Genomic DNA, 15128 nt, shown 5'->3' on the forward strand with positions numbered 1-15128 from the left:
ATTATACAAGTTAGATCACTAGAATTGGACTCGGAGTAAAACTTGTATTTGTTGGATTCAGCTCAAGACACAGAATACTAGGTCTGAAAATACACTGAATTTGAAAACCTATTCGATTTTTAAAGGATTCTTTGATATGACCGGATTAGGTTCAGTCTAAAGGTAAAGCTCCTTTAGTGTTTTGAACTCCAGTAACAATACTAGAGAAGATGGAGCCTACTGATAATAACAACGTTCACAGTAGAAGGAATCCAGAAACAGTATTTTATTTTCATTGCCAATTTTGTTATGATTTTTTTCTTTCAAAAGAGAACCCTCTATGCTCCAAACACTTTTTCCTTCACTATGTAGCCTGTCAAAAAAAGACAAACACAACAGAATCAGTCATGTGCCAAATTGCATCTATAGTTTAACTTTCTTTAGAACTTAGTCAACAAATAGCGATTAATTGAAAAATTCAAGACTTTTTTTTTTTTTTTTTGCATGAGAGTAAGGTGAATCACTGCTCTTCACCTTATGTGAAAGGAAATCTTAAAGTAATAGTGGAGACCAGCTGTGCTTTGGTAAATGAGAAGTCTTGGTTTTAACACTCTATCCAAACACAGAAACTGACATTCAGCTAAGTTTCAGTAATGATAAAATAAAAATTTCCAGTCTTAAAAGAAAACAGAAACTCTACATTAGTTATCTAAACACACATCTAATCACTTAAAATGAGATATCTGCAGCATTCTATTAAAAAAAAACTGGCTCAAAGTAGCACTCTATTAAACACTATGTTGATTAAAACATAACAGTTGGTTAAAAAGTTAAATAATTTTCTACATTTCAATCAAATACACAAATACACAGTATATTTGTTATCATACATCAAAAATATAACTGATTTCACAAACTATACAAAAGTTCAGTCTACTTAGTTCATAGCCATACCTTACAACAGAAATAAAGAGTCTTTTTTTTTTTTTAAAGATTTTATTTATTTATTTGACAGAGAGAAATCACAAGTAGTCGGAGAGGCAGGCAGAGAGAGAGGGAAGCAGGCTCCCCGCTGAGCAGAGAGCCCGATGCGGGACTCGATCCCAGGACCCTGAAATCATGACCTGAGCCGAAGGCAGCGGCTTAACCCACTGAGCCACCCAGGCACCCCAGAAATAAAGAGTCTTAAAGAAGGCTCAGAGTGGTACGATATTAGCCCAGAACTCTTTAAAAAAATGTATATTTTTACCAATGCTAGTATATTGCTCTGGAAAAATTACATGATTAGTCTCTTATGTGTGTGTATTTCCTAAATTTAGAGCAAGAGCTGACACCTATTTCCTGAGGAGATGACTACATAGGAGTATTAGTAGAATGGGGGAAAAAATTAAACTCAATCTTCATGTTAAAAGAAACAATAAAATGTTAAAAGAAACAATAAAAAATAATTCTGCTTTCCACTTTGGAGAACAGTGTGGAAATTCCTTAAGAAAGTAAAAATAGAGCTTCCCTATGACCCTGAAATTGCACTCCTGGGTATTTACACCAAAGATACAGATGTAGTGAAAAGAAGGGCCATCTTTACCCCAATGTTTATAGCAGCAATGGCCACGGTCACCAAACTGTGGAAAGAACCAAGATGCCCTTCAACGGATGAATGCATAAGGAAGATGTGGTCCATATACACTACAGAGCATTATGCCTCCATCAGAAAGGATGAATACTCAACTTTTGTAGCAACATGGACGGGACTGGAAGAGATTATGCTGAGTGAAATCAGTCAAGCAGAGAGAGTCAATTATCATATGGTTTCACTTATTTGTGGAGCATAAGGAATAACACGGAGGACATGGGGAGATGGAGAAGAGAAGGGAGTTGAGGAAAATTGGAAGGGGAGATGAACCATGAGAGACTATGGACTCTGAAAAACAATCTGAGGGTTTTGAAGGGGCGGGGGGTGGGAAGTTGGGTGATCCTGGTGGTGGGTATTATGGAGGGCATGTATTGCATGGAGCACTGGCTATGGTGCATAAACCATGAATTCTGGTACGCTGAAAAGAAATTATAAAAATAAAAAAAAATTAAAAAGAAACAATAAGAAAGGGGAACCCTCTTACACTGTTGGTGGCAATGCAAGTTGGTGCAGCCTCTTTGGAGAACAGTGTGGAGATTCCTCAAGAAATTAAAAATAGAGCTTCCCTATGACCCTGCAATTGCACTCCTGGGAATTTACCCCAAAGATACAGATGTAGTGAAAAGAAGGGCCATCTGTACCCCAATGTTTATAGCAGCAATGGCCACAGTCGCCAAACTGTGGAAAGAACCAAGATGCCCTTCAACGGACGAATGGATAAGGAAGATGTGTTCCATATACACTATGGAGTATTATGCTTCCATCAGAAAGGACGAATACCCAACTTTTGTAGCAACATGGACGGGACTGGAAGAGATTATGCTGAGTGAAATAAGTCAAGCAGAGAGAGTCAATTATCATATGGTTTCACTTATTTGTGGAGCATAACAAATAACATGGAGGACATGGGGAGTTAAAGAGGAGAAGGGAGTTGGGGAAAATTGGAAGGGGAGGTGAACCATGAGAGACCATGGACTCTGAAAAACAATCTGAGGGTTTTGAAGGAGCAGGGGGGTGGGAGGTTGGGATACCAAGTGGTGGGTATTGGAGAGGTCACAGATTGCATGGAGCACTGGGTGTGGTGCAAAAATAACGAATACTGTTATGCTGAATATAAATAAAAAATAAATTTTTAAAAATAGCAAAAAAAAAGAAAGAAACAATAAAAATAATTCTGCTTTCCTCAGCAACCAAAACCTCTTTGTCTCTTTCACCTCACCAAGAAACATCTGAATAACTCAAGATAAAGACTGTCCTAAGGAAAAGAGGACAAAGACCATTAACAGCACTATGGTCCTTCAGTGCTTTAAAAGACACATTTTCTCTGCTCCTGTGTTTCCATCACAATATAGGTAAATAACACAGAGATGAAAAGCCACATCCAGTACAGTTTTCAACTACTCATCTATAGAAAAATAAGAGTATAGTAGGAGAAACAGAAACCTTGAGGACAATACCACATACCTTTACTCATTTAATTGCATTAATCAGAGCTCAATGCTTCAGCGAAGTTCAGCTATACACACGAGGCCGTAAGTCCCAGGCTTCTATGAGAGAAATTCAGCTGCAGTCTCTGTCCACAGCAAGTCTGTATAGCTATTCAAGCCTAGAGAGAGAGAGAGAGAGAGAGAGAGAGAAAATTATATGGCATGATTTCCAAGCAACTGTCTTACCTGTATTTAATTACAGAGGTTGTTGGTGTAGTCAGGAATTCCTGCTGCAATCTTTCCCTCTTTGAAAGTCCTTACTTGGGTATTTCTGTTTCTTATCATCCCTTCTTTGGGCTTTGATAGCTTTCCTCAGAGTAGGGAATCATTTCAAACTTTTCCCAATTATTTGCCAGAGTATTATAACAAACTTCTACTATTTTACTATATTGGTAATGTTGTAAGGCTAGTTCCAGGACAAAACAAAAACAAAAATCATATCCAGGAGGGAATGGAGAATATTAGTTTCATTTCACAGGTATACCGTTTACAAATTCTTACCACCTATAGTGATGGAGAGGGGGAAGGGGGTTGGAAGGTTGTATTCATTCTTCTAAGCATTCACTAACAGCACCCTCTAGTTTCTCTAGTTGAGCAATGCTTTTTGTCATCAGCTAGGTAAGGTATTTCTACAGTTAAACTGCTGAAGGCCTTAGAAGCCTCTTTGGAGAACAGCGTGGAGATTCCTTAAGAAATTAAAAATGGAAATTCCCTATGACCTTGCCATTACCCTACTGGGTATTTACCCCAAAGATACAGATGTAGTGAAAAGAAGGGCCATCTGTACCCCAATGTTTATAGCAGCAATGGCCACGGTCACCAAACTGTGGAAAGAACCAAGATGCCCTTCAACGGATGAATGGATAAGGAAGATGTGTTCCATATACACTGTGGAGTATTATGCCTCCATCAGAAAGGACGATTACCCAACTTTCGTAGCAACATGGACGGGACTGGAAGAGATTATGCTGAGTGAAATAAGTCAAGCAGAGAGAGTCAATTATCATATGGTTTCACTTATTTGTGGAGCATAACAAAGACATGGGGAGTTAGAGAGAAGAAGGGAGTTGGGGGAAACTGGAAGGGGAGGTGAACCATGAGAGACTATGGACTCTGAAAAACAATCTGAGCGTTTTGAAGGGGCGGGGGGTGGGAAGTCAGGGTACCAGGTGGTGGGTATTATAGAGGTCACGGATTGCATGGAGCACTGGGTGTGGTGCAAAAATAATGAATACTGTTATGCTGAAAATAAAAAATAAATAAAAAAAAAAGAATTCTGTACCTACCCGGTTTTCTCCCATTCCTGTATCTTTAGCTTCTGCAGAAATTCATTTGTCCTCTGTGTACCTACACCAATTTCAGCCTTATTTTCATTTATGACTTGAATGTCTCAACACTAGAAATATCCACCAATTAAATGTAAAAGTGTCCATATAAATTATGATAGTAAAAATGTTTGGACTTGAGAAAGTATTTCTAACTCTTCAAAGCACTTTCAAAAACATTATTGTTTTTTATGTCACAATATTGTTCCTTCCCCCTGCTGCACACATGTATGTTTGTTGTTTTTAGAGAGAAAAGTAGAATGATTTCACTTGGGACAAAAATAAATAAAAATACTCGCTGGATGAATACCCGGTCTTGCATGGAAGTGTAGAATCACTATATTGCACACCTGAAATTAATATTACATTATATGTTAACTAACTGGAATTTAAATAATAACTTAAAAATAAATAAATAAAAATGAATTATTAACTAAAGTTTTCTCCTTAGTTAGTCCCTAATCCATCAGAGTTTAAGTTTCTTATTTATTTAAGAAAGAAAAGGAGGGGGAGAGGGAGAGAGAGAGTCTTGAGCAGACTCCTTGCTGAGCAGAGAGCCCAATATGGAGCTCTATCTCACTACCCCAGGATCAGGACCTGAACTGAAACCAAGAGGCAGAGGCTTAACTGACTACACCACCCAGGTGCCCGTAAGTTTCTTAAAAAAAAAAAAAAATTACTTAACCTCTTTATTCCAAACTCCTAGACAGTGACAAATTTTAGCTTATTATCAGATACTGTGATAAGAATATTAGGTGCATTATTTTATTTAAATATCATTATAGAGGTGCCTGGGTGGCTCAGTAGGTTAAAGCCTCTGCCTTTGGACAGGTCATGATCCCAGGGTCTTGGGATCAAGCCCCTCATTGGGCTCTCTCTGCTCAGTAGGAAGCCTGCTCCCCCCCACACCCTGGCTCTCTCTCTCTCTCGGCCTGCGTCTCTGCCTACTTGTGATCTCTGTCTGTCAAATAAATAAATAAAATATTTAAAATAAATAAATAAATAAATAAATAAATATCATTATAATAATTTGAGGTAAATAAGGTTATTATCTACATTTTGGGGGTAAGGAAATTGAAGCTTTTTAGGATAGTTCATTGAACACATATAGAGAGGCATCTGGGTGACACAGTCAGTTAAGCCTCCAGCTCTTGGTTTCTGCTCAAATCATAATCTCAGGGTCCTGAGACTGAGCCCTGGGTTGGGCTCTGCATTCAGCATGGAATCTGCTTAAGTTTCTCTCTCTTTCTCCCTCTGCCCCTCTCCCCCATGCACTCTCTTTCTCTCAAAATAAATAAATAAATACATACATACATACATAAATAAATCTTACAAAAAGAAAAACATGTATAATCCAAGTCATATATGTAATTTAAAGCTTTCTAGCAGCTACATTTAAAATATTGAAAACAAAAAGGTGAAATTATTTTAATAATATGTTTAACCAATTAGTCAAACTATTATCATTTCATCATACAATTTATGTAAAGTATTAATGATATATTTTACATATGTGTGTATGTGCATGTGGTATATCTTCAAAATAAGGTATTCATTTTATACTTACAGAGCATCCCAATTTGGATTAGTCACATTGCAAGTGCTCAATAGTCTTATGTGGCTAGTGTTTATCTTATACAGTACAAGTCCAGAGATTAATTTGCCCACAGCCACAGACCTAAAAATGCCAGAGCCAGAACTCCAAATTTGGTCTAAAATCACAGTTCTTTTCTGAGCCACTGGGCACACTAATTGGAATTATTGCAGATGGTTAATATTAAAAATGAAAAATATACAGAATGTATTTCATCCAGTATTATAGTTTTATGGTCACATGCCCACCTACTTTCTCAATAACAATGATTATTCATAGATTGTAACACTTATGTACAATGTACAATGCAAGTTGTTGTGGACAACACAAAGATGAATGGGGTTTTATGCAAAACAACTATCACATGATACAAAGTACCATTCTTATCTATCTGCATGGACTGTGCATTCTCTGTGCAAACAGTACATGGGAAGTCAGATTGCAATCACACTGCTTGATAAGGGATGTTTCAAGGCAAGGGCAACTGAAATCTCAGAATATTTGATTTGCTTCATCAATCTCATATCAATGGTGGTTCACTAGTGAGATGACAATGAATATGAATAGGAGCTACCAAGGCTCATCTCTCTCTTTTTTGACAAGCTTTCCATGGCCGATTTAAGGACTCACTCTTAGGAGTAAAAGTCAGAGTAGGCTGGCTGGGTCTTTTTCACATTAACACATTATTTCTCAGTTTTAATTAATTCTTACCAGCCTGAGAAACATCCTTACTCATTGAAGTATTTTAAATCTCTTCTCTGATCCATTCTAAAATTACAAAATGGCTTCATAGTTTAATCTTCACAAATCAGACAGATTTCTGTTTTTCTAGGGTACACATTACCATAATTTCCCTTTTCTGATCTTAGCAGAACCCAGGATCAAGTTCCAAGTTAGAACACTGAACAAAGAAAATGCAATAAATGTCACGGCTCTTTCATGGTATTTCCTCTAAAAACCAAATTCCTACAGCATCCTTTTAACTTTTGAAGGCTTTTGTTAATGATATAGTTTTTAATGTAAAGCAAATTCTGAAAATGTGTAGCCACGCAACAGGAGGTCAGCATAGTGGACTAGAAATGGCATGGGTTTGAATTTCCCACCTCTCTATACTTTATACCTATAGAAACTTGGGCATTTTATCTAATCTCTGTGAATCTCTGTTTCCCCATTGGTTAAAAAAAGAAAATGAACTAATAAGAGCTATTTCACAGAACGGTTTTAAGAATTAATAGGACAATGTAAATAATATTTGTGGTGCGTAAAAGACATTTAATCAGGGATTCCTTCTCTTTGTACATAAGAAGAGTTGAGTCCCCATCAGTTCCTTTAGAGTTAAAGCACCAAAAGGGGAGCTTTTGCCACATGCTCTGGCTTTTGGTTATGTCATTGCTCATTGACGCCACCATCAGACAGAACACAGAAGAGAAAATGGGAAACATTTTCATTATTATCAGATGTGAATATCTGTCAGTTTAATCAACAAACTGCATTTCTCAGATGATTTTCTGATTTACTTAGTTCAACTGGTAGTCTCCTTGGTCTGTAAGTAATGTTCCCACTCTACAGAGATAATTTTCTATTGGGCTGTACACTTAAAACTAAATGTTGTGCTATACATTATAGAATAATCCAGATTAACTATAAAACAACTATGTTGCTGAATTTAGGAGTTATACACTCTGAATGGAAATCCAGAGTCTGTTACTCTTCAGCTCCATGGTCTTATGCAAAATATCTGTCCTCCATGAATTTCAGTTTCAGGAACTGTAAAATGTGGATAATAATATTAACCTCTTGAGTCTGGCACGATGATAACTAAACGCTTCAATTCAACAATTTAATTCAACAATGACTGATCAGTTCTCGCCTCCTGCATTGAATTTAGGTGGAAATTTTAAGAAATCAGTTAATTGGTATCTAAAGAGGATGTTATATTTTAAATCTATGGTCTCAGTATTCCATGCTCACAATTGCTACTGAGTTATTTTTCTAAATAAAGGATCATAATAAAAATTTTAAAATGATGTAAGTTGTAAACAATAAAGTGGATGTTATAAATAGATTATTAGTGCTCTGAGAGTGCCTCCATGGGATTTTCTCCACACTGTCCTGGATCAATCAGTGATTTTATTTTCATTGAGTTCCTGCCATCCTCTATGGTGGAGTATTATCCAGAAGTGCAAACCCCAAGAGTCAGAACTGTAACTGTTTGACAGCTTCTGACTTCATCTCTAAGACATTTTCTTAATTCCCAACAAGAGGATGATGCATGTGCTGGATACTATGAATAATGCAGGCAAAATTACAGGAGGAGTAAAATGTAATAGTAAATACTTCAGTGTGTCCTCTTTCATGAAGATCATACTGAACTGCAGTGTTAATGACACTCTCAGTAGCTTTAAGTTTAAAACCAATCAATCAATCAATCGATCGATCAACAGCAAAAAGAAAAGGAAAGTGGTGCTAGGATTATTTGAACGAAGGTTTTAACCTTTAAAAAAATACCAGTAATTGGAAAGAAGACAGTTATGAAGATGGAGATGGACATACTAGGGAAAGAAGACATAAAGATTTGCCCTTCGATTTAAAAAAAAAAAAAGAAAAAAAAAGAAACAGAAACAACCACCAAAAACTTACCATGAAGAAGCTATATTAGAGAACATCAACTCATGATAATTAACATCTTCCCCTTCTTGATGGTCCACCCTGTGCAGATGCATTTTCTCTTTCATCCAATATACAGAAAATAAAAATGAATACTGTGCTCTTGGCACCCCCAAAACATTATCTGCTTTTTCTCTTTATTTCAGGAAAGAAAGTCTCCTCCTCAGAACAAAGCAGAACACTAGAAAGATAATTTTTTCCTCTTGGTTAAGCATGGAAAATGGATTCTCCCCCGCCCCCCCAAAAAAAAAACTTTCTGAAGAGGAATTTACTGGTTCATTTTCTGGCCTCTGGGTAAATTTAAGGACTCCCTTTTTGGAGTAAAAATCAGAGTATATCAGCTGGGAAGGTTTTGGCCCTATGACTAGGACGAGGACATTAGCCCTGTTTCTAGATAACCCACGATCCATCAAAGCCATAAACCCGCAGCACTATCCCTCCTTGCTTTAGTGTTCTTGAGAGACCTCTTATGCCTTAGCTGACCTGGCGTCACTAAGGAAGCTGCTGGAGCGCTGTGGCAAGCACCAATCTTGCGGACTCAGGGCTGGATTCCTCCCTCCCTGCATCCTTTCCTACCTTAGAAACGGTGCTGTCCACATCCGCAATGCTGCAGGGTTCCAGGCAGCGAAGTGCTAGACCTCTCCCTAAAGCAGCCCGAAGCCACCAACTTGCTTACTCTCCCATGTACTTGTTGTCTGGGGTAGCCAAATGTTTGACCTCCCCCTTATCCCTCTCTCTGCCGCCCCCTGAAAATCAATCTGAAAGGCGATCGAGGAGGCTTGCAGTTGAGAATGATATATGCAGACAGTCTCTTGGCTCCAATGGTTTCGCCAGGCTCCTGCCCCTACTTTCGCCAGTTTGCCTTAAGTATCCTTTGCACGAGAAAGGATACTTTTGAATGCTTGTTCTCTAGCTGGAATCAGGGCCCTCAGAGGGATCGGGAGAAAAGCACACATAACAAAAATGAAATAAAACTTCTGTAAGATCATGTGAATGAGTTAAAAGGAGGCCAAGACAGCAAGGAGTAGAAGACCGAGAGGAGCAACGCATGCCCTAATTCTTACTCTGCAAAACCCGCCCGGAAAGCGGCTCGTTTTCCCCAGCGGCGGGTCCTACACGGGAGCGAGCAGCCAGAACAGTCAGCCTTCTTCCCTGGCGGGAAAGAGTACTTCCTAAGCTTACCTCCGTCTAGCCCCTGCCCATCTCCCCTGATTCCCTCTCACCCGGGAGGGGTCGCTCCCGGAGCGGTGGGAGATGTGGGGTGCAGGAGTGGGACCAGAGGAGGGTTGCCCAGCCGCAGGTAGGCTCTGCGCCATCCCCTCCCAGCAGGAGGCCCGGACTCTGGTTTACTTCTCCCCTCACCCCCGCCCTCCCCTCACTCAACCCCCCTCCTTTTCCCCTTCCTCTCCTCAGTCTAGTCCCTCCCCCTCGCCTTTGAAAAGGCTGGCTCCGCACTGTCTCCTAGCAGTCGGCGTATCTTGGGGCAGGAGGATCTGTGAGCCGGATGGAGCCGGAGCTACAAGCAGCGGTGAAGCAGAAAGCAAGCTGAACTGAACGCGCCGAGTGACATTAGCCGCGTCGACCTAGGCATCTCAGGCAGCCCCGGCGTTTTGAATAGCATCAGAGGCAGCCTCGACGACTGCAGCTGCTTCAGGGACTGTGAGCTGCGGCGGTAGAGCCCGCTACAGCAAACGCAGTCTCGGTGGAGCTGGCGAAAACCTTTTCTCTTTCTAACTTGCCACCTCATTCTACTGTAGAGGCTTCGGTCACTGGGTAAGTATTGGGTCCGGGTGCCAGAGTAGAGTGCAGCGTGAGTACCGCACTTAGTACGCCCTTAGTACGCCGAGGCTTCCCGCTGCCCACTCCTGGGGTCTTGACTATGACAAGAATGATTTTAGAGATGCTTCTGGTGTCCTCCCTTTCCTCTTCCCCCATATGTTCCTTGGAAGTAAGAGAAAGAGCAAACCCCAGAGGTGAGTGCAGATAGAATATCCTGCAGGCACTGTCACCGCTTGGCTTGGCTGGGTTACTTTGCAAAAAACTCGCACTTCTGTCAGAAAAGTGTCCACTCATGAATTTCTCCGACATTGGCCCTGCAAAAGGTCTTTCAGTTTAACAGATAAAGTCAGCTTCAGCCAGGCTGAGGGAAACTCTAAGACTGGGGCCCGTGCTCAGAAAAAATAATACCTGGGACTCTGGTTAGCCTGGCAGAGCCGAGGGAGATGTGCCTTTGTATCTCTGGGGGCTAGGGTTTTGGATACCAGCCAGGCTGGCTCTAACCTTTGGGGGCCTGATCCTTGATAGAGTGAAGGAAAGCCCAGCGCGCCACGGAGCGCGCAGGTTCCCCGGGCCTTTCTTCCTGGTGCTGGCCTACCCGCCTTTCCTTCCGCCCTATTTAGGGAGCTGTGCTCAGCCAGCAGCACCTGCTGAATGTGGTGGAGATGGTAGGTGTGGAAAATTGTACCTAGCTTTAAGAAATAGATTTCTTATAATCACGTAGCTGAAAAATATACTTTCCTCGTTAAAAAAAAAAAAAAAGACTTTTTCTAAGAGTGTAGTCGAACGTAAAAGAGTCCCTTTTTCACTAAAGAAATGGCTTTTAATCCCTTAGCCAACAAACAAAACCCAGGAAACAACAACAGAAACCAAACCGCCTACCTAGTCCATAAATGAATGGCGTTTATTAAGATAGACCTTTTAGAAACAGTTCCTCTCTCCACAAAGGAATTATTTTTTTAAGCGCATAACCATAAAACAGCTCCTTTTCTAAAAAATGAATGTCTCAATAAGGACGTCATCAGAAAGGTGACTTTTTAAAAGTGCGTAGTCGCGAGTGGGTACTTTTTTTAGAGACTTTAGAAAAGCAGAGAGACAAACTGCCCTCGGTTGGAGACAGGACTTACTATGAGCCCTTAACCACAAATTGACTTTCTTTCCTTGCAAAAAAACGGGGAGGTCACTTTTCAAGAGTGTGCAAGGTAACCACTTCCTTTCCTCCCCCAAGGAAAGACTTTCAGAATCCAACTGAGAGAGCCTCTTCATTTCCATATGAATTATTCCTGGATTTGTCTCGTTGGCCCCCTGAGGTTTTGGGGGGGGGTACCCGGATGCCCGTATGGAATGAGTGTGCACACACATCTGTAGGAGGGCCCTAGCTTCTCCTAACGGGTTGCCCTTCCAAAATGTTGGCTGGGGGCTGAGAATCAAAACTTGCGCCACTGCGGCATACACCCACAAAACAAAGACCTAGGAAGAGAGTGGCTAACATAAAAGAATAAATAAAATTAAATAGCAAGAACAAAACGAAAGCAAGTCCTTGTGTGCAAATATCTTAGGATGGCATTTTAACCTAACTCTGGAGGCTGTTTTTGTACTAAAGGAAACCATGTGAAAGGAAGTGTTTAAAAATCGGGATAGGCCAGGAACCGGATAAAAAATACGGGGAGTGGGCGATGGTTTTGGAGGACCACTTTGCGTGTTCTGAAAAAACAACCTGAGGCGAGTGCGGAGAATTCTGAACACAGCGCAACATCTGAGAAGGTAGTGGTGCTTTATGACTAAAGCGACTCTTCGGCCTCTCAATAAACGTTAAAACAGGTCTGACTTAAATAAATAAATAAATAAATAAATAAAAGAAAGGTTACTTGCAGACACCTTCTGAATTTGGTAAAGACTAAATGGAATTCCACGCTTATTTGAAACAAACTCGCACAATCAGGGCAGGAAATCTAAGCCTCAGGTCTGTCCTTTAGCCTGTGTATTTGGGGGGTGGGGGGCATTTTAGAGCAAGTAGAAGTAACAGTACTTGTAGATGTTGCCCCCTTTCCTTCCTTTGTCTGGATCACCCGAGGAAGTGCGGGCGATACGCGGGCGGTTTTGACGAACGAATCAAGAGATACATGCGCTAAGGTCTAAGGATACCTTTCTCCCTCTGCTAAATGAAAAATTCCCCTAGGGCAGCTCATAAGGGCTGAGTCCAGCCATCACTGCCACAGCACTGCTTGTGCCAAGCAGTCCGGGAGCGCCTCCACAAGCGAGGCCCCAAATCCTTTTTCTCCAGTCGGCTTCGCCTGGGCAGCCCCTCCTTCTGGCAAAGATGTCAGCTCAAGAGAGGCAAAGCCAAATGAAAGCCGAGCGGGTAGTCCATTGCAGGAGCGCGATCAGCCCAGCCAGGCGCTCCGGGTGCGCAGCCGCCTTCGCTGCCTTTGGGCCTCCTTCCCTCGCTCTGGGTCCTAGCGTCTCCTTCCAGCTCCCAAGAGACGCGCGGAGACCTGGGAGTCGGTGGAGGCTAATGCCGGCTGCGCTTCAGTTGGCTTTGAACCTCGGGATCAAACACAGTTTGAGGATTTCCCCTTAATTTTTTCCTGTCCCTCCGACCCTCGCTCCCGTTCTCTCCCCCTTTCAGTTTACACCTTCACTATTAACTGTGGATTTACTTATTTAGCGGCATTTTAGAGGGCACGTTCTTCGGATAAAATAGTAATAATTACCAGTGTTAAATATCCGCTGTTGTCTCTCCTTCCTGGGTGATAAGGAAGAGAGTGTGAAGACCCGCGTTTCTAAAATTCCGTGGCCGTCTTTTCTCCCTAGAAAGTGAAGAGGGTCTTCTTGGCAAAGAAATGGTGCAGTGGGGGAGGGGGTCAATCAAAGGTGGTGGCGCTGTGTTAGGAGTCCCCTTCACTGGAAGAGGGACTGAAGATTGGGAGTTTTGGAAAAGAAAGGTTCTAGTTGCTGCCACTGCAGAGAAACCACCCACCGTGCTCTTTAGGATGAGGATGCACAGTCACTGGATACTAGCGCCCCAAATAGGGAAGATTCAGGAATAGGATTTTTTTCAGGCCCATTTAGGCTTCCTCTCTGAGTTTGCTTTTCTCTGTTTAAGGAGCAACCCACCTGCTTTCCTGAATTTGAAGCTAATCCTTTGCCCGTGGTTGCTGACAATCCTTTTTTCAGTTTTGGGAAAAGGACATCAGTGCACAGTTGGAGGTTGCACAGGGCAAGAGGGAGGGGACCTAGGCAGGATATAGGCAACTGGGCCTCAGAACCTATTACCTTACCAAGGAAATTACATTCAGAGAGAATCACAACAAACTGCTTACTTACTATCTGTTGCTTTGGAGGCAGGGGGGAGTTTGGGGGAAAGGGAGAAGTAGAAACAATTGTTATGTTTTGTGAATCTAGGATTTTGTTTTCTTCTAACCTTTCATAGAAGGCTTCCTTTATGTGGTATATCAGAAAAGGTAGCAAACAGACTTGCTGTGCATTTGAAATACAGAAATGGGAAGCAAACACAGAAGAAGCATACAAACACATTCATTTTCTAAAGTTCAATTATTTGCTAAAGGTTGAAAGCAATTTTTTTTTTAAATCACCTGAATGCAATTCTGATAGACACACAAGTAGTGTCATTTGGGCAGCTGAAATCCCTGACAGAATGAATTCCACCTTTCACACTCTTTATTCTATTGTTATCCAAAACTTTGTTTTTTGCTAGATAGAAATTCCTGATAGAGAGCTTCCAGAATGCTGGTAGCCGAAGGAAATCTGGTAGAAACTTAGAAAATTCTCCTTTTCTCTACCCAATTGGTCCACAACAGTCTTTATGCAGGATTTATGAAGTTCTTGAGGCAGGAGGGGAGCCACACCTACAAGGAGACTTTACATTAACCACTGGCTTTAACCCACTTTAACAAAATATATATGGCTGCCACATTTTCTATTGGTAGGAAGAAATTTATTCAGGGGATGAAAGTTTGAAATCTAATTTTCTTTAGGAATCTTGCTTCACATATTTCAAAGGAGGCGCCATCTGTGTATTTATTCACCAAAATATCCACAAACATTAGTCATCTACTGCACCAGACAATGTGCTAGGCTCCAGGAATACCAAAGAATATGAAAAGGCAGCTTGATGCCTCTGTGAGCCAGGACATTCTTAGCCACTTGCAAGCACAATTATCTTCATCACACTACATTTTTCACATACTTCTCTGCATCATCTCTCCCACCTTCCCATTTCAGCTTTCTCTCTACCCACAATAAGTCCTTTAATTTTGGCTTATTCCTCCCCTTACGCCTAATAAACACCTCTATTCTGTTCTTTTCCTCCACTTCCATGCCTTCCCTCCCTGCTTCTTCTCTACATTATCTACCTAAGTTATTTCTCCACTCATCCCCGTTTTTCTTCCTCTTTTGGACTAGCTATAGCCCTCTCTTCCCCTTCAATGACCTGAAAGAAGTGTAAAAAAAAAAAAATAATCAAGGAACATCCACTTCAAATTCAGAGATTTGTGAAAGTTTCCTCACAAAGAAGATTTCTTGCTGTCTGTGTGTCTTTTGCTAATTTATTTGAAACAAAATTTACGATGAAATTCCTTAGATTTGTTAAATATTTTTGTTATGCCTGAAAATATGTTTTTTTTTAAATTTTCAGCATAACAGTT

At 40.9% G+C, this 15128-nt stretch overlaps 1 protein-coding gene and 1 long non-coding RNA gene across 3 annotated transcripts in view; one reads left to right on the top strand and one right to left on the bottom strand.

The window, feature by feature from the left end:
* Window positions 1–250: 250 nt before the first annotated feature.
* Window positions 251–8856, bottom strand: LOC116582725. The gene is made up of 4 exons (XR_004282503.1): window positions 8659–8856; window positions 4386–4774; window positions 3077–3218; window positions 251–352 (listed from the first exon to the last, which is right to left on the bottom strand). It is a non-coding gene; the product is annotated as an uncharacterized LOC116582725 (long non-coding RNA).
* A 1287-nt stretch (window positions 8857–10143) lies between these two features.
* The window catches only part of PCDH11X (protocadherin 11 X-linked), a 452651-nt gene continuing 447666 nt past the window's right edge, over window positions 10144–15128 (top strand). The window contains exon 1 of one of the 2 annotated variants that reach the window (XM_032330412.1): window positions 10144–10458. The gene's annotated coding sequence lies outside the window, so the exon portion shown is untranslated. The remainder of the gene's footprint in view (window positions 10459–15128) is intronic. The other variant, XM_032330413.1, reaches the window with a different exon arrangement.

The sequence above is a fragment of the Mustela erminea genome, chromosome X, assembly GCF_009829155.1.
Source record: "Mustela erminea isolate mMusErm1 chromosome X, mMusErm1.Pri, whole genome shotgun sequence".
Taxonomy (NCBI): domain Eukaryota; kingdom Metazoa; phylum Chordata; class Mammalia; order Carnivora; family Mustelidae; genus Mustela; species Mustela erminea.